This window comes from Catharus ustulatus, chromosome 1 (genome assembly GCF_009819885.2).
Source record: "Catharus ustulatus isolate bCatUst1 chromosome 1, bCatUst1.pri.v2, whole genome shotgun sequence".
In the NCBI taxonomy this organism is placed as follows: domain Eukaryota; kingdom Metazoa; phylum Chordata; class Aves; order Passeriformes; family Turdidae; genus Catharus; species Catharus ustulatus.
Genome location: NC_046221.1, coordinates 58,686,645 through 58,706,324, shown reverse-complemented (window position 1 = coordinate 58,706,324; position 19,680 = coordinate 58,686,645). Strand labels below are relative to the sequence as shown.

Genomic DNA, 19,680 nt, shown 5'->3' with positions numbered 1-19,680 from the left:
AGGAAAGCTCTGTCCCCGCCCACCACCGCTGCCGTAGGAGCGGGGGAAGCTCCGTCCCTGCCTGCCACCGCGGGGCAGCGCCGACCCGGGGTGACCGAGCCCAGTGGCAGCGGCGGGTGGCCCCGAGCGGCAGCACCGGGCTGGGCCACCTGGCCCCGTCAGCAGCCCCTAGAGGGCCGAGCCTGCACAGCCTTAGCTCAGCCAGTAAACCCCGCCCTCCTGCGGTTCTGTTACTAATTGCACGCGGGTCCTCGCTGCGAATGACAGAGCAGTTTATATTCAGGTGCGGCTTATTTATGGACAAAAACTGAAATATTCGCCAACACTCAGAGATGCGGCTTATACTCAGTGCAGCTTGTAATTTGTGAATTTACTGTAAACTGTTTTTCCAGGAGTGGCTACGTGCTATAGCATGTATGCACATTTTCCATTGGGACTGTGTACCATGCACAGGCTTCCTCATTGCCTGGAATAATTCTTCTATTGCTATTCACAACTTTTGAACCAGTTTAAGCCACCAAATCAAACAGTTATTGCTACAATGTTGTAATGTGGAACTTGTGGTCTTGCCACCACTATAACAGTATTCAGAAGAGGAAACATATCTACTGCAATTAGCTAGATCAAATGAAGCCAAGCAATTCAAAATAGCTTTCAATGTGCACTAATTCTAGGACTAAGGAGTTTCAAATTTAGCTTAAAATCAGCATCACATCCTCATCTTTCTTGAGCTTCAATTCTTTTAGACAGAGTGCAAAGTCTGAATTCGAATGCCTACAGAGGACTAATGTCAAAGTTGAGAGTAAATTCATTGCACTACTGGGTGCTTTTGGATGAGGCAGCTGATTTCCAGACTGATCTGCAGCTGTGGTCAACTGTGTCAGATGGTAAATTCCCCTTAGGATTTCCCCACTAGTTGTAATGTATCCCAGGCCTTCCCTTGCCAAGTACCCTCCATTTACATCATCTTTCTTAGAGAAGGGCCTACGAGACCTCTGATGGATTTCTGTGACCAGAGTCACAGCTCAGCTGGGACTAGCTGTTTCATATGGAACAGGAAAGGTGTAAAGTGGGGCGGAGAACGTAAAGTCTTGACTCTTAATTTTGCAGATTCTTACTGGGTATTTAAACTGCACCTATAGATTTGGATGCTTTAGGTATTTATAGCATAAAACAATTCTGTCATCACATCATCTTGTATAATATATGTGTATTTTAATAGACAATCCTCAACTCACTTTCAAATAAATAAACATTAACTTAATATAAATTTTTCTCTTACCATATCAGAACATTGTACAGTCAAATAATCTCACTGGTAGTGAGTACAGATGGCTTAATTTTCTCTAATACTCAGTAAAGCTCAAATGATTTAGAGAAGACTACTAATGTATTTAAAGTTAAACCCACAATGGATAAATTTTTATCTCGAAAGGGATTTGTCTCTTTAGCAGTCTACCATTTCTTAAATGTAGAGTAGGATTTCTTAAATGTTTAAGGAGATCAAAAGAATTTGTCATTTAGAATTGCTAGTCACTTTAAAAAGATAACCTCAACCCTATGGCCATTAAGAAATAAGGTTAACATATGATTTCTCTACCTCTTGATAATCTTTCACTGTGAAACATATCTGTCAGACAGAAGCCAGCACTGAAAGTAAAAGCAAAGCTTAGTCTTTTTTCCAACATTGCTGTATATTTCTACCCTTCCGTATTACAATAGAAGGGGAAAAAAAAGAAAGGAAAAATAATATATAACCAACTGAAATGAATTACAAGACAACGTATTGTATGAAAGTTTAAGCTTTCTCTTGAAGTGAAATTTAACATCTCCAGAACCTGTGCAGAGTTAATTTTCTATCTTTATTGTTTTTCAGCTTTAAAAAAAAATGCCAGTTAAGTCAAATGAAGATGCTGTGCAGTTGGCTTCTATAATTACTAGCAATACTTTATGGTAAGTTCAAGCAAATAGAGGGTGTTTGGGAGCTTGGCTTTTGTTTTGTCTCTTTTTTTGTTTTCGTTTTTAATTTTTTTCCAGAGTAGTAGTTTCTCCAGAGTAGTAGAAACAATTATCATGGTAGTTCTTCCCAGTAAAGAAAAACATAGCCTGCAGCCATCCTATATTTCATTTTCAGTCCAGCAGCTTTAGAGAGGCTTTTTATTTTCTAGCAAATGTACGATGAGTTGTAAACACTCCAAGGTGGGGTATCATAAAGCAGGCAGAGGCAAACAAGGCAAAATGAAGAGGAAACTCTCTTGGTCTGGATGACTCATTCCTCTCATGCTCAGACTTGCAGAGGCAGTAATTTGTTCTATTACTCAGAGTCATGACTATAGTATAACCCCAGCCACTCTAACAATGTTATTGCCACACCTGAAATAATTGTAATGGAAGTCCATGAATTACAAACTTGTCGTAAAGAACAAGCCAGGGATACATGGACAGCATTTTATATATCCAGAATGTGCTGGGTTTTTGCAACTCTAGTATTCCTCTCTTTTAAAATAGCACAGTGGAACTGAAAGAGTATAGGGAATTGTGGCAAGGATGGTCAAGAATAGGATTCAGCTTTTGTATGACACTTTTTATGTAAGAGAAATTACTAAATGACTGGGACTGTTTCACCCTGTCATGGGATGATCATGTGGTTATCAAAATAAATCTATGAAACCATGAGTGCCACTGAGATAAAATGAACTATCTTTTATTTTCTGGAGTAAGAAGCAAGGTATTTGAAGCAAAACTAGCAACAGCCAGTTCAAATTTAACAGAAAAAAAACACTTCTTCACAGAGGATGTGGTTGTATTGCAGATTTCTGTGTCAAAAGAAATGCTAAAAATCTGCAAGAGTGAGAATGAGAGTGAAAAAAAATTCAAAGAACAAAAAAATCACAAACAAACAAACAAACAAAAAAAAACCAACCAACCAAAATACCCCCAGTCCAATAAAAAAAAAAAAAAACCCAGCCCAAATGCAACCATATCAGGATCGGTAATCTATACAACTTTAATAGAGCTGAGATAAGAGAATCACTGCCTTAGGTTTCTCTTTATAGCCGTGACATCTCCAATCTCATGCCAGCTGATAAAGAAACTTTTCTGTCTGACCATACAGGAGCCATCCTGGCAATCACATTTCCACCATCGCAGACTGTCACTTATGGGACCAAGTCCCCTTCAAAGCCACCAGCTACAGTGAGCCAGTGAGTGCACCACTTTACTCCCTACATACACCATAAGCATAGTAGATAAGATTCCCTTGCCAGCTCTGCCCCAGCTGTGTTCTCATCTAGATCTTTGTCTTAGTTTGAAAGACAAGTGTCTGCAAATGAAGTTGTGAACCTCCGGGGGAACGGAAAATATGAACCTCTTCATTTCAAATTATTATAACTTTGAAATTATGGGACTTTCAGGCTGAGATATGGGAAAAGGAATAACAGTTTTTTACTAGTATATATATACGTATAACAAGGCATACAAACAACAACTGCAGCATTAAAAACAAACAGAACCCCAAGCGCAGCCCCAGTCTTCTCTGAGCTGCCGGTCACTTTCCCCTCTGGCGCAGTTCCGGTCACAGCCACCAGGGGCGTTGGTGGCTCCTGGCGAGGCAGGGCGGGTGTGATGATTCCCCCGCGCCTGCAGGGGGCGCTGTGGCGCGGGCCCAGCCCCCTCTCTCCATACAGTAATGGTGGCACAGCCGGCGGGAAGGGATGGAGAAGGAGCTTCCTTTATAAACTCATGGGAGGGCAGCCAGTCCTGGTGCTCCTATGGATGGTGAAATGGGCTGTAGCAGGAACCTCTGCGTGGCAGTTGTAACAGCAGAGGTGAACACAACCAGGCTGGCAAACAAAATCTAGCAGAAACTCAGCAGATGTAGCAGCAGCTGCAGGCGGGGTGGGGGTGCTGTGTCCCAGCAGGCACAGGGTGCTGGGTTAAAGTGTAGTGAAAAAGCCGAGACAGTGGCAGAAAACAACAGAGCTGCGCAGTGGCAGCTGGGATGGGGGAAGGAGTTGAGGTTCCAGGTTTTGCTCCTGAGGCACCTGAGTAGATGGCAAGAGTCCTTTCCAATGTGATTGGGTGTTAATAAGTTATCTTTCTTAGAAGCAAAGGCTCGCCCACTATAAGGAAGAAGCAGTAGTAAATGGGCTGGACAATCCCCGGTGACAGTGAATTCTTCCTGTGGTAGCAGCAACTTGACCGTTTCCCTCCGATCAGAGAGCGAGAGAGAGCGAGGAGCTGAGGCCAGCCCCTCCCTCCTCAGCCAAAATCTCACAGTATCTCTGCCCTTCCCAAGAGAAAATGCTCCTGACTAAGGCCGTAGCCAACTGCACCCTTCCCCCAACCTTGGCCGCTTCTTTTGTCTCTTGAGTACTGATTGTTATCATCTCTTAGGCAACAAATAGAATAAAATTCCCTGAGAGAAAGAAAAAAAAGGAAAAATACTAACCTCCAACAACCCTTAAAGCAATTTTTAATCATCGCACAGTCACAGAGAAACAGTTTGAGATCAAGCTGGATGCTTCTGAGGAGGGACCCTGAATCAAGTAATCTCTGAACTTTTGTGTCTTTATGGTCTATATACACAATAGTGAGGGATTTTCCTGTTGAGCCCTGGGCTCCCTCCCACCATATCTCTGAGTGGCTGGTCACCTGGCTGGTGACAAGGCCCCCATGCCCTTTGTTATGTAAAGGGTCTGTGTCACTTGACAGCTCATTGCTGGAGATTCCATTTCCTCCCACCCAAAGCATAATCTTCAGCTTGCACTACACTACAGCAGAACACCAAGCTACCCACAGTAGGAGTATTCTTGAACATGTCCCATGGGCCTTTTACTCCAGAATGGGACACCCTTGCCTAGTCTTCCAGGTCAAGGCAAAATAATTTCTGTGTTAGGGAGAAAATTACAAGACTCAATATTGTTCAGCAGAGCACAGAGTAATAGTATAAAACTGTATTTTATGTAAGGTTCAAGTCACATGTTGACATTCTGGTACCAAGGCACTGGTAACATATAACACCTAGCCCAACACAAATTCATAGCGCTTTATAAACGTTCACAGCCTTGCAACACCTTCCCTACTGGCGTTAAGATATTACAAGGCCAGTGCCAGTGAAAATTCCAACATTCACAGCAAGAGAGATTAGCCCTCTTTTAGAGAACAAAAAAGTAGAATACATAGATGTTACATAGCCCAAAGTCATCTATCAGCAGAGCCAAGAGAGCAACTGTCCCAACTACCTCCCTGTCCTATGCGTAAACCTCTTGACTGATCTGCTCTCCTGTTGAAAGTATTGATTTTGCATGACCTGTTTATTGGTAGCAGTGGAGAACAGAAGTGTCCCCTGTGAGAAGTACTGGTAGCCTCTTCCGTGTGTGGAAGAACCAATCCCTTCTAGTTCCAAAAACAGATGTGCCACTGGCCAAGGTTGGGCCAATTAGAAACTGTGGCAACATCTCTCTGATAACAGATTTAAGAAGAAATCAAAACAAAAAGTTTTAATTCTGGCCAGAGAAGAACAGAGTAAGAACGTGTGAGAACTCTAATCAGACTCCAAGGTCAGTGAAGAAGGAGGGGCAGGAGATGCTCCAGGCACCAAGGCCCATATTCCTCTTCAGTATGTGGTGCAGACCATGCTGAAGCAGGTTGTGCCCCTGTAGCCCATAGAGATCCACTGGGACGCAGAGATCCACCTGCAGCCCATGGAGGAGCCCCACACCAGGGCAGGTGGATGCCTAGAGGAGGTGCTGGGCCCATAAGAGACCCATAGAGTGAGGAGGCCTGCTCCCATGCTGGAGAAGCCTGTCCTTGAAAGACTGCACCTTGTGGAAGTGATCCTGCTGCAACAGTGTGAGGAGTACTGTTGCCCATGGGATTGCAGCTGTTGCTCCAGAGATGGATTGACATTGGGGAACTGTCTCCTGTGGGAGGGACCCTACAGTCAGCCAGGGAAGGTCTCCTCTCCCTGAGCAGTGGGAGAAGCCTTAGGTGATGAAATTACCATAACCCCTATTAGCCATTTTCTTGTACCACTGGGGTAGGAATTAGAACTGGGAGGAGGGAGGGGTGGGAGGAAGGTGTTTCTGAGGGTCTGATTTTTACTTCCTGCCATCCTTGATTTTGTTAGTAGTAAATCCACTTCATATCTCTAAGTTGAGCCTGTTTTGCCCATGATAGTATTTAATGAGTAATTTCTCCTGGTCCTTTTCTCGACTGGCTGTGAATCTATGAAACAATTTTTTTCTCCTCTGTCCAGCTGCAGAGGGGAGTGAGTGACTAGCTTTTGTGGGTGCTTAGCATCCAGCCAGTGTCAACCCACAGCACTGACAAACTCTATGTGGACCTTGGCATGACACTTCCAAGCAGTGCCTACTAAGTTGCATATCTGTCACCGTGAAAGAGGTGTGCGTCATCAGAGTCAGGAAATGCCTCAGCTCTAGCTCTGAGCAGTCCATTTATTTATCTTACAATTTTTCCCCACTATAAAGAATGAATAATTTATTCAAGCACTGAATGCAAAAGCTGGTCCCAGGTCAGTCAGTGCCACCTCAGGGGCTTTAGGTGGCCTGAGTCCTCCCCAGAGCATACAGCACTGTGAGGACCTGTAGACTAATTCTCTGTTTCCCTAGGAAGTGAGCAAAAGGAGGTGAGCTTCTACCCCACAGTCCTACCACTGCCTGGGAGTAAGCTTTGTCTTGGACCTGTGTGCAATGTTTGCCACAATTTGACCTCTATGCATTGAGAGATTTACTAAAGGATTATGAAGGTTATTTCCTTCCTTCCAGGATTTTTTTTTTTAATTTTCCTAAGAAATGTTTAACTCCGGGTTAATTGCAAGGGGGAAGGGAGAGGAACAACAAGAAGTCCATTTGTATTCTCCTTGAATTAGAAACATGAATTTTCTCCCCCTCCTACTGATTCACCACTCAGCGTTCAGCTAAGATGATCACCAAAAAAGGAAAAGCAAATGAGCAGTGATGTTTCTTAGGGTATGAAATACTTTACGATTAAATAAGGTGCTGAAGACTATTGTACGAATCACCAGTGATTGGTAGCTTTCTGCTAAGTTGCAAATGAATTCAGCACAGGACAGCATTCCAAATTGCTCTTACAAGGTTTCCTTTATTATTTTTATTTGGTTATGCTCTGACTCTCATCCAGAATTGTACTTAATGCCCTCGTCTGAAGTTGTTGAAATGGCACCCCATGGCATAGTGTGACAGTGAAAGGATATTGCCTTTGGAAGTTGCTAATGGTCCATGAAAAGAAAACAGCAGAAAACAGGAAAGCAGTTGTTCCAAAATCATAAGAACAAAAATCTTTACATTTTTAGCTCATCACCTTCCCCGTGTCAGAGGATCAAGAATGGGAAGAACATAGTTTACAGCTAATGAGGACTTGCAGATCCAGATGCGTTACAAGACCAAGATAGAAGTAATGAAAAAATACTATTATATGAAACAAAATTAGTTAATATTTTCCATCTTTTACTTGCCTGTCATACTTAATGTTAGCCATATAACATTATCCACAAGGTATAATTGTTCCCTAGGATGAGAGAGATGGATGAATAAAGTGTACAAATTGAGTAGAAAGGGTTGTAAAGGTCAGGCCAATCAACAAAAGCCTCAGTCCTGGTTACTCTGACTTAGACAGATACTTCAGCAACCCCCAAGAACAAGGTGACACAGAATTCAAAATAAGCTCTCTACCTCAGTTTTAATAAGCTGAGTACAAAAAGATCTGGAAAGGCCTAATTCCTCCGAGACAGAAATGACAATAATAGTGGGTCATTCATTTAATAACGCTTTCCCAACACACAAGAGATTTTCCTTCATTTTTAGATTATTGCTACTGTTGGAAATTATATAAATCTTTAAATCGTTAGTAACTTTAATCATGTGTTTGTTTGTCCTTGGCAGGGATGGGGACTGGGGTTGAGGTTCGGTGGTAGAGGCCTGATAAGGCTCAATCCTAGAAAGAAGATTCCTAGACTCTGAGAGTTTAACATCTACATTCTGGGAGTAGGCAGGAGACACAGGAGGATAACTGGACATTAACAGACATTAACCCCAGGTGTGGTTGAAGACACCTGATCTGGGAAAAGATTGGTAAGAACCAAAGAGTGAGAACCAAATTAGCATTGAAGGCTAAGGAATCAATAACCAATAAGACATCAAATACTAAATTGTGTAATGTAGAATGAGAATTTCTTTATATTTTTTTATGTATAAATATGTGGAAAGTCTGGTAAAAAAAGCATGCGTGGATGGAATTATTTCCATAGCACATCCTGACCAGAATAAAATAATGCCTGATTCTCTATCACTTAAAGGAATAGTGTTGGAAAGTTATTTCTTCTTCCCAAATTTCAGTGATGTTATGGCCATCATAAGCTTTGGCACCTGCTTCTGCATCCCACAAACCACAATAATAATAAGGCACTAGCTAAACCCTTTCATGTTCCCTACCAGTCTACTGATTTACTCTCTGTAGGGAAAACAAGTAGATACTGACTTCTTTGTCACAGAATAGTAATATCAAATTTGTGCAGGAAATCATGCTGTGAAAAGTCAGTGTTCACAAAGGAGACAGAGGGCAACTTTATTTGGAGTCTATTAAGCCTGTGTATTTTTCTCTAAATTTCAACAGTTCAGACTGTGCTCCGGTCTGCAACAAACTAGTGTGGTTTGTTCATAAAGACCCCCACACCCATTCTTCCAGAATCTGACTGGTTCTTTCAGATCAAGTCATTTTTGAGGACATTAACACCTATTTGTCCTAACAAAGAGGAGTCTTTCTGTCTGAAGTTATTTTAACGTTTGTCTACTTTGCAGTGTATTTCACTAAAAAAAAAAGCACTACATTTTTTAAATATAACCCTTACTTAAATTACTTACTACCATAAAATTTGTCATTTGTTCTTTCCCTCTTCAACAGTAAAATGATAAAATAATAACAACAATAATTAGAAAGAAAAAACGTTGCCACAGGAGACAGTTACATTTACTGACTTCCCAGTAGAAATTAATTCAAAATAAATTTACATTCTACACTTAAAGAAGATATAAATAATTCATGTTCTCATATCATGAGTACTCTGCATGTCATACACTGGGGTACCTGCAATTTTTCAGTTTATTGGTTTAAAATTTTAATTCAGGAAGTGATTATCATGTTATTTTGTGCTTCTGTTCCACTCTGGCAATGTAATAGTCTTCAACTGATAATGTTCAATTAAAATGTATTCAGTTTTACCATTCCTAATTTTCTAGCTTTTAATTTAATTGCTGTAGGCTTCAATTTTACTTATGTACTGTTAACTCACCTTCCTCACTGATTCTGCTCTCAGAAATAAGAAAAGATTACTCCATAAATAGTGCAAAACAGAGTTCTACTCCTCTTAAACCACTTCCACATAAACATCACTCCATCTGTTTTGGACCAGTGATCTCCATAACCCCCGTGAGCAAAGCCAGGCCCCATTGTTTCATTTTCTAATAGCCATTCTTCTTTCATGTAAACACTGAACACCTTTGCCCACTAGTGCACTCCATTTTCCTTTGACAGGCCCTTCCCACAACAGCCTGGGGTCCCACAAATATCTGCGTGCTTAGTTCCTACTGAGCACTGCTACCATGAAAGTTCTTGTGAAACCCCCAAAGTCACTGACATGTTCAGAGCTGGGCTTTGCTGCAGAGAACAAGTACAGTAATTTCACGATTACAAGCTGCACCTGATTATAAGCCACACTTTAGGGTGTTGGAAACTTTTGTTCTTTGGCCATATATAAGCCGCACTGGATTATAAGACGCGCTTTTGTTCACAGTGAGGACCTGTGTGCAACAAAGTAATGAATTAGTAACAATCGTGCAATCGTGGGGTTTACTGGCAGGTGCTCAATTTGCAAACATTTTTCATGGATCGGGGTAGCCTTTAAACACAGCCTAAAAACTAAAAAAAAATACAGATCACTCACTTTTATGAAACCTGCCAGCTCCATTCTTGGCTAGATGAGGGGAGAGTGCAGCCCAGGGGGGCGAGGGCAGCAGGGCTGGGCAGGCTGGGGACCTGCTGCCCCGAGCTGTCGGAGGCGGCGGGTGCTGCAGGAAGAAAAGTTTCCTGGCAAGTGGCAGAGCACCCCTGAGTGCTGCGCCAGCCTGCCCCGGTGCCGGGTTGGCCCCGGCACTGGGCGGGCCTCGCTGCTCGCTGGTCAGGCCGGTGCCCTGCCCCGGGCGCTGTACGGCAGCGAGTGGGAGCATGGAGTCCGGGCCCGCCGGTGTCGGGGGCTGCGAGTCAGGTGGAGCTGCTCGGAGGTGCCCTGCGGGCGGAGGTGCTGCCACCCAGTTGCTGCCCTGCCACCCGGGGCCGGGGAGTGCTGCCGCCGCTGGGCCCCCTGGGGTTGGGGAGCGCTGCCACTGTGCCACCGCTGCCCCGATGCTCGGGGCTGGGCGGGCTCTGGCTCAGCTTGGGGATTCTGCAGGCTCGCACTTCCAAGTTGGGAAATTTCTGAAATATGTTCATATGTTGGCCGCTCCTGAGTGTAAGCCGCACTTCTGAGTTGGGACCAAAATTTTAGTCAAAATGGTGCAGCTTATAAATGTGAAATTACTGTAAATGCTTCAATTCTTGTAGGATCAGTGACATGACATGGAAAGGGACCTTTTTCCATTCACTGGAGTTTTGATATCTCAAGACAGCACAAGAGAGAAAGTTTGATGCCTCAAGAAAGACAAGGCAAGGGAATAAGTGACCCATGGAAAGCTAGAGGATGGTAATTCAGGCTTTCTTCTGGATTTTTACAACTTTGTATAACCACAAACTTGAGGATGGTTTACCAGGAGGATCCACAACAGTTTCTGAATCTCTGCTGCCAAAGGCAGCTTTCCTAAACTGTGAAAAATATGAGCACTGGTCTCTTACAAATGTAATATAAGTGTTGTCTGAAAAAAAAAACCAAAAACAAACAAACCAACAGAAGAGAGGAAAAGAGAAAAATTGCTCAGCACATGCCCTTCTAACCCCATGTTTCAAGGGACAACACACCTCTGATGCATACAGTGACTGGTTGACATAGTTTACAGTTCAACCTTTACAGGTACTAACATTTGCCTATATTTTAAAGCTCTTACAGATTGACAAGTTCTAACTGGCCTGTGTTCAGTGGTACTTTTCCTAAGCAGGAAAACTTAAATTGTAACCTCCAAAATGAATGGGCCATTTCAAATTCTTCCTTCATTATTTCAAGTTAAATGATTAGTATTTATCAACCCAAAGTATCCTATGCCATTGTGTTAGGTCCTTTTGTCTCTTTCTGGATTTCCATATGGCTCTTCACTGGTATAAACAACTATAAATTCTTCCACATAAGAGTTTATTTTACTGTTTTCAAGTTTCAGTTAGTACTTTCCTAACTTTTTCTGCTATACTAAAAAAACCTAAATTTTTTCCTTGTTTCTACTAAGAGGAATCCTTTTTATAGGTGTCTTACAGACAGAGAAATTTCCATCTATTAAACACTGTCTTTAATTTTTTTATGTGCAAAGACATTTCAAAGAGTGAATATAAATAAAATCAGGATAAAAATTCGTTAAAAAACAATTTCTAGTCATCTGAAACTACTAAATTTATGGTAACTATCTTGGGAAAGCATGGTGCAAAAATTGCTTTATGTATCAGACACACAACTCAGTTAAAAAAAAAAAGATACATATGTATTGTCCAAATTTGTACTCCCGCTGCACAAGTTCCCCTTGGTCCCAGGTGTTCAACTTGTGCTAATCCCAGCCTTTATGTATCCTCAGATTGCAATGAGCTTGACTTTCCTTTTCCATGTATATGCATTTGCAGTTATTAAAAGATCAAAGGTCTACCCCAATCTAACTGGCCAACCAGATTATTATGACCAGTTTTCCTGTAGTCACTGACATGGGGACAGGTAACTTGCTGGCTAACAGACTTGACTTGCATCGAAAACCATTTATACATAAATAACCATAGATGTTAGGAAGAGTTTAGACTCACCATTCACTGGGCTTCATAGAAGCAGCAACAACTCATGCTTGGATCAGATCAAATGTCTCCAGCAAGGGTTAGTGATATGAAAGCCTGTGTCATGGTCCCTCCATGAATGGTAAGAGTCTTCCATCTGGGATGGCCAACAAGCAAAAACTGCCAGCAAAAGAATGACTTTTTTCTTTCTATGAAGTGATACGGCTATGACACTCTTGAAAACAGCAGAGGGTTTGATACGGAGGATTTTTTTCTGTCTGAAGTAATAATATTTCCATTAAAAAATAATGCCAGCAACATTTCATTTTTAATCTTGGAATGATGTTGAAGGTTTTAATCACTCTACAAAGAAACAATACAAGGAACCTCAAAGTGTAGTGTTCCAAAGCAACTTGAACACAGTAAAGCAAAATATTTTTGTTTAAAGTTTCAAGCCACACTGAAGTTGAGCTCAGATTTTGTGTGCCAAGTTTCATCCTAAAGGGAGATTGGTTTTGGCTACAGTATAAGCCCTGGAGAATAGGAAACATTCTCGAGGAAGCATCAAATAGCATTTTACTACTGTATGGCATAGCAAGTGGCTACGTTACAACAAAATCACTCAATAGGATAATTTCTTGTGTTAGCATTTTAATTAAAATAAAGAATACTTGCCTCCATCTCACACTCTACAATTGTATCTTCAAATTACACAGACATACATAATGTACAAAGTAAAGAGAAAATAGGATCACAAATCCTAGCAGACATGAAATCATGACTCAGAATCTTTGTGAGAAATAAAGCAAATAAAATTAGTATTAGTGATTCCATAAACATTTATTTGGTGGCAATATTAACAGGTCCATAAAGTATTTCTGGCCAATAAAGAATAAATAATACCAATTATTAATGTAATGGTAAAAAAATTTTGCTTACCACACCTTTGCAATACCCTAGTTTAGTACATTATTAAACAGCATCCCATAATGGATAAACACTGAACAGAAACTCCAGATGTAGAGAAGTTTCCCTACGGTTTTATCAGCAGCAACATGCTTACTGCCAGCCCAATCCTGATCCCAGCATAGACAAGACCTTTGGTTTGGGCTGTTTGATTTTTAGATTAATATTAACACTTATGCAGGCTTCACACTGGGTTTGGTGTTTTGATCAAAGCACTTTCCAGTGGGCACAAAATCTGCCTCTAATATTTGCACCTTAGCTTTCAGTTCGAAGTAGTTCACTAAGGTGAGACCTGCCAATTTAGCCTTGCATACCACTTTCTCCAGCCAAACAGTTGTACAGATTGTTCCCTGCAGGGTCTTCCACCTAGAGAAAAACAGGTCTTCTCCCATCCATGCCAACAAATTTTCCAGGAGCTTGCTCTGCACATCCTCACTTGTTTCCCCTAAGCACATCTCTGTTCAGCCCAAATGCAGCTGTGGGGGAATGGGTGGTTACTGGCAGAGTACATTAGGAGCTTTTAAGGTATGCCAGCCTGCTTCTGACAGTAGAACAACTCCCAAGGACACACAGGAGATACTTTCTTCATTGCCCTTCCTCTTCTCCACCATATCAAGTTACTCTGGGTGAGAAATTTGGCCATACCCAGCAGGCTTCTCCAGAAAGATGAGCAACATAGCACAGACCAGCACCAGCTGAAAATGAGGCAAAAGCCTTTTCTGCTCACTTAAATTGATCTTCTCACTGGAACCCAGGTCAGTCTGGAGGATCAGGCAGATCCATGAAGGGTTCTTGCACGGTCTCCAATCCCCATGGCCCCCAGATACTAAGCAAATCAGCAGCCTTTCACTTGGGCAGTTGCACTCCAGCCTGGTTCATACCTGCCTCCTCAATGTGAAAATTTCTGTTATATTGTGTCTCCCTCTAGTGACTAAATGTGTTTTTGAAAGTCATGCCCCAAAATAACTTTTAAAGAGTCTGTAAAGGATGTATCTATGTGTAGATTCAACTCTCTTATCTTTCATTCCTAATTATGCACCAAAGTATGAATTGGATTTTTTTAAAACTGTCCAAATTTTAAGAGAGTTATAGTACTAAGCAGGCATAGTCTCTCCATTTAAATAAAGAAGACAGTATCTGACCAGTAGGAATGACAGATATTGATTAAACATTCGTGCTATTTATTTTGTACTAGCAGCTAATCTTTGTCCAAATATTTTAATCCAAACAGTGATATTTAACAGTACCTGTACTAAATTTATCACTTGTGCTTACCACAGATATGAGGATCACTCTTTCTTATTTGGCAAGCTAGAAGACATCTACTTATCCTCACCAACAAAACAGTAGCCCAATTTTGGTTTAAAAGGCATAGAAAGAAAAAGGAAAACCACGTCCAAAGTTTCATCAGCTGAAGAGCAGTGATGAGATGAACAGAGAAGAGACTGAAAGCTTGAAGGTTCGTAAAGGATTGCCATTCTGGTTTCTTCTCAGCTTATCCCACAAGCAATAATACAATTTACACTGATAATAAAAAGCAACCACAAAGAAAGTATCAGATAAGGAGGATGTTCTTTAGAAAAGTAAAATCTTTTTATCTTTAACCCTAGTGTTATGAGGCATATGTGTATGTACATATCAACAAATGGAATTGGAGCATATAGTTTAAGAGTGACCAGAGGTTAGCACCATAGCAATATGAAGGATAGGCACTAGAGAGCAAAGCAAGGCAACACAAAATCTCATGGGTGGCATATTGTATTCCTCTCACAGAGACAGAAGGAAACAGTAAAGAAAAATGACAACACAGTAGAGGTATACTGAAAAAAACATTGCAAAATAATTTTTGAAACTCTGTTGGCAGCTGCTAACAGCAGCAACGTAGGAAAAGTAAACTTCAGACTCACATTTCCACTCAAAAGTTTTAAGCAAATATTATTGTAATAAATATAATTGAGAAAATATAGTTGAAATTAATATCTTTCTTTTTTCATATTGAATTAATTTCCCACACATAAAATCAATTTAATTTTACAACAGGCATCACTTTTGTTCTTATCTTAGTGGCACTGAGTTTTCTCAAGTCCACATGTAACAGTCCTTTGGGAACACTCAGAATTCAATAATTTCTGTATTTCTCTTGAGTAGGAAAACAGGGGTTGCTTATACACCTGCCAACATGTTTGGTCTCACATTTTCATATGGTCCCATGAACTGGAAGCAAGAAACGTCTTTGCCAAGTTTTATCATAATCTGAGTTTCTTGCTATTCTGCTTGATCTTCTAGATCTTTTATGGAAAAGAAGAAAAGACAATATGATTTAAAATCTACAGAAACTGATGAAGTTTGTAAGTGGGAATAATGCCCAGGGCTAGAAGTCAAGTATGTGAGGATCCTTGCATTATTCTCATCTAATTTCAAAAAAGTGTCATACCAGTATTGTATTTGGGCTGAAATATTTTTCGTTTTTAATACCTATAAAAATAGCAATATGACTGCAAAGGGTAGAGAGAGAAGAGCTCTTAAAATTTTCCTTGAAAGTCACTGTGTCCCAAGTCCGTCAAGTAGTCAAGTTTTGTTTTTCATTCTTGCTCAGCTGCAGTTCAGCTTCTTAGCTCTATTTTGGTCCTGTTACAAAGTAATATTCAAACGTAAGTAAATGACCCTCATCTCAGGATGTTTGTAGCTTCCTTTATCATAGAATCATAGAACTTAGAATATGCCAAGTTAGAAGAGACCCATCAGGTCATCGAGTCCACCTCCTGGCTACAGTATAAATCTGTGAAACAACAGATGGTTGGGGGTTTTAGCTCTGAAGGAAACCATTATTTTATAATATTTCCTTTTCAATCATTCACTGATTCAATTTTGCACCTTCAAGTCACTGGCTAGTGAAATAGTTTGTCCATACTAGGGGAAAAAAAAAAAAAAAAAAAAAAATATATATATATATATATATATATATATATATATATATATATATATATATATATATAAATAAATACCACCTGTTTATAATGTCAAATTCCAGCAAATGTTGCTGTGCTCCGTCAGTAAAGCACACCCCAGCTCTGCCTGCTCCTGTTCTTGCATGTGCCCATAGGTGGCACCAGTCATGTTCACAACACCTGAGTCGGTCGCTGGCGATATTCCTGCTGATGTCTATGTCTGCCGATATCCCTGCTGATGTCCGGTTCTGCCGATATCCCTGCTGGTGGCCGTGACTGCCGATATCCCTGCAGACCTCGGCCGTAGCTTCCACCCTGGCTTCTTCCTTGCTGCCGGTGTTAATCACCAGCGTTAAACACGTGCAGAACAACTTCAGACAAACCATGCACGAAACATTCCCCCCTCTGCCACTTCACACATCTCTGCCTGACCATACAGCTGTGTCCTCAAACGGTAATGCCAAACAGTAGCAAGTAACAGTCTGGAGCATACTTCTCAGGAAATGTGCTTTTAAAATGTCAAGGTGTACTTAATGTTGTTCTTCTGGCCTGGCCGCTGCCAAAGAGAAGCAAACTCACGTTCCTGATGAAACCCATTTCAACAGAGTATACCCAAAATCTGACAAAGGGCAACATTGACTATAATTTGTGCCACAGACCTTGTTAGGTGTTAAGCACTAAGTTAAGTCACAAATGTTTTTTTCCTGTCCCACAGGTTTTAGCATCCAAAAACCTGGAAAATAGTACTATTTGAGAAGAAAAATGAGTAGAAATCCCTAAGATTAACATCTTAAAATATTTCACGCTAATAATATTATCTTTTTTTTGCTGATGTTAATTTTTCACACTTTAAACTAAAAATTAACTAAAATAATGTGATAAAATAATTGTCTTGAACTATAAAATAGTAACATATTTTTCTCAAAACTATCAAAAGGGAGCATTTCAAGAAAACCTTTTCCCCCAGAATTGTTTCAAGTTAGATCAGAATGATAAGAACTAATCTTTCTAACAAGGAGGTTTGATTGGTTTTTCCAATGTACCTATATTTTCCAGAAGAGAAATATAGGATTTATTTTGTTTTCTACTATCTTTTCTCATGATTTGCCTATTTCTGCCTTTCACTTTCTACTTATTTTTTTTAAATTTACTTTAATTCTGAGAGCCAAAATGTTGGAGAACAGGTGTATAATTAGATTCCTCCTTCCATCCCTCTCCTCTCCAAACACTGGTGCTTGCCTAGGCTTTACTACATGCAGAGAGAACTACAAGGAAGACTTTACTCCAGACACATGCAAAACTGCTCCAAACAGCTCAGGAACTGCCTCAACTTACTCTGTCCACCTCTAAGCCCAGAACTTGAGCAAAAGCAGAGAAGAGATGGATCAGCTTTATTATATCTATCAAGGGAAGGACTCATTTACCTAACTTCAGACATCGAAAATGAAGATGTGCCATGGAAGCACCCATATAGGGTGACTCATTGCTCAGTGGAGATTGATGATCCACCTCAGCCTGAAGTAGTTTCTGTGGGTTAAATTGCCCTCCAGAAGTGTGGGTACCTACTGAAGCAGCCCACAGAACAAGCTTATACCCAGCATGTCACCTTTATCTGAGGGTAAAGACCCTGCCCGTTTACCCTGAATGAAAAAGCTGCTTTTGGGTTATGGTGCACACAAAGGTGTTTCTCTTTCACCTTAACCTCACCAGCCATTTGCCATCTGCATCGCTAGGGTTTAAACCTTGGTCCATCTTCATGTCATTGTTTGGGTGGATTGTTGCATCCTGTGATGCTCTGCCCTTTACCCTTCTCCTCAGCCACCAGAGAAAAGATAAATATGCACTGCAATTGTCAGGCTTTTCTTTATAGGCCAAAAAATATTCTAAATATAAAACACTCTATAAACTATACCCTAACACATTCACAAATTATAAAGAATTATAATTCACAAAGGCTAAAGAATTATAAATTATTCCTGTTGCAACATTATTTTAATTTATTTTTCAGTTGGTTTATGTAAATTATTAATTATTGCACAACTTACTTTTCTCATTTAAAAAAAAAAATGTTATAACGCAATTCAGCTCTGTTAAACTACCTTTTACACATGAATTAGTGTGAATTTTATTGCTGTATTTTCCCAACTTATTAAAAGGGTGATACTTTGCAAATAAAACTGCAGGATGGATTTATTATTTACAGTCCTAGTCCAAGACTTCACATCTATTTAATATGGGTAAAGTGTTTATGTTTCCGATGTAGTCCAGCTGCATGACTGGAATCAAACTTGTAATTGCCTCTTTGGGATTTAAAACTATTAGAGTTGTGCTTTTATGTTCTCTTTTGTTTTGCTTGAATCACTTTCTCAGGTCTATGATGTACAGCTGGCACAATAAAAGTTTGATCAATGCACAACCAATGCAATGTATATTTCTTGCAGATATGTAAAACCCAGGTGAAAAATATTAATCTATAAAAATGGTCTTTTTCAGCTACTTGTTCTTGGAATTAAAATTAGTTTCAGACTTGAGGTATATGATTTAGTCTGGGACTTTCCAGTCTGAGTTTTTCAACAGTTTTTTGTAATTTGACATACTAAAATGAATGATATCCTGATGTAAAGGTTCAATTGCCAGGGCATTTTTTTTTTCATACTATGATACTTGAATAAAATTATCCTGGTAATACAGGAATTACCATTAGAAAAAGTCTATATAAGCAGTTTTTATTTCCTTGCCAATTTAGTCTCTTTTCATGTATCATTGACATTGATGCTATTGGATCATATTGTCAAATCCTTTAGGCCTCAGAGTCATGCTTTGGGCATACATGAAATCACCAAACTCCTGCAAAGAAATTGAAAAATTCAACCATTTAGCTTTGACAACATGAACTGGTCTTCAGGTTCTGTAGTACATTAACCTGATAGACAATTAATTTTTGTTCCCTCAGATTGATTTAGTAGTCTTCTCCAGCTAAAGCCTGACTCTTCTGGAATTGGTGGTGGTTCTGAAATTGTTCTTCAATATGAACCAAGAATTCAGACTCTGGCCTTCAGGCAATATTTATGACACTCTACCTTTTAAAATCAAAAGTAAAAGAAAGTAAAAAACAGAGAACCTGTCAGTACATACTTTTGATGAAAGGTTTTCTAAATAATGATGTATAAAATTATTGTAGGTATACCAATATAAAACTGCAGAGCCAACTTAAACATGGTGATGCCAGATGTCATGTTTTTCAGGAACTTTCACAATATTTGGTGTTTGTCTCTGAAAGTTCAGTTTCAGTGTTTAAATTACACTAGCCTCAGAAGCAAGTCCTCAAAGAAAATGGGCAATAGTTGTGAATACATTTTGAAGCCACCGTTAGCAATTCAGGTCCTGGAGTCCTACATTCTGTTCATGTTATATGTAGTACATCACATAGTCCTGTGTTGCTCCAGAACGCGATTGACTTTGTCAGGCTTGTAAGCTGTTCATACACCATAGCAGAAAACCTCTCATAGCCACACTCATGTATTTAAAAATGAGCCCACCTTCATAGCGGTGAGTGGATTTCTTACACTGCCTACCCAGTAGGTTTCCTCCAACTTCAATCAAAACAAATGTGGTTTGACTGAAAGCTACTGCTATAGTAGATTTGCCTTGTCTCAGTAGAGTGGAGGCTGTCATACTATCCAGAACCAGACAATACTCAAATTTCTTCTTTCTGTCTTAATTAACTTAATTATGACATTCTGAATTCTGAAGCCTATATGTATATCCAAGA

At 40.1% G+C, this 19,680-nt stretch overlaps 1 long non-coding RNA gene across 1 annotated transcript; it reads left to right on the top strand.

Moving 5' to 3' along the window:
- The first annotated feature begins 1,899 nt into the window (after positions 1-1,899).
- Positions 1,900-17,812, top strand: LOC117005689. Its single transcript, XR_004419865.1, has 3 exons — positions 1,900-1,953; positions 14,241-14,419; positions 17,152-17,812. It is a non-coding gene; the product is annotated as an uncharacterized LOC117005689 (long non-coding RNA).
- The last annotated feature ends 1,868 nt before the right edge of the window (positions 17,813-19,680 follow it).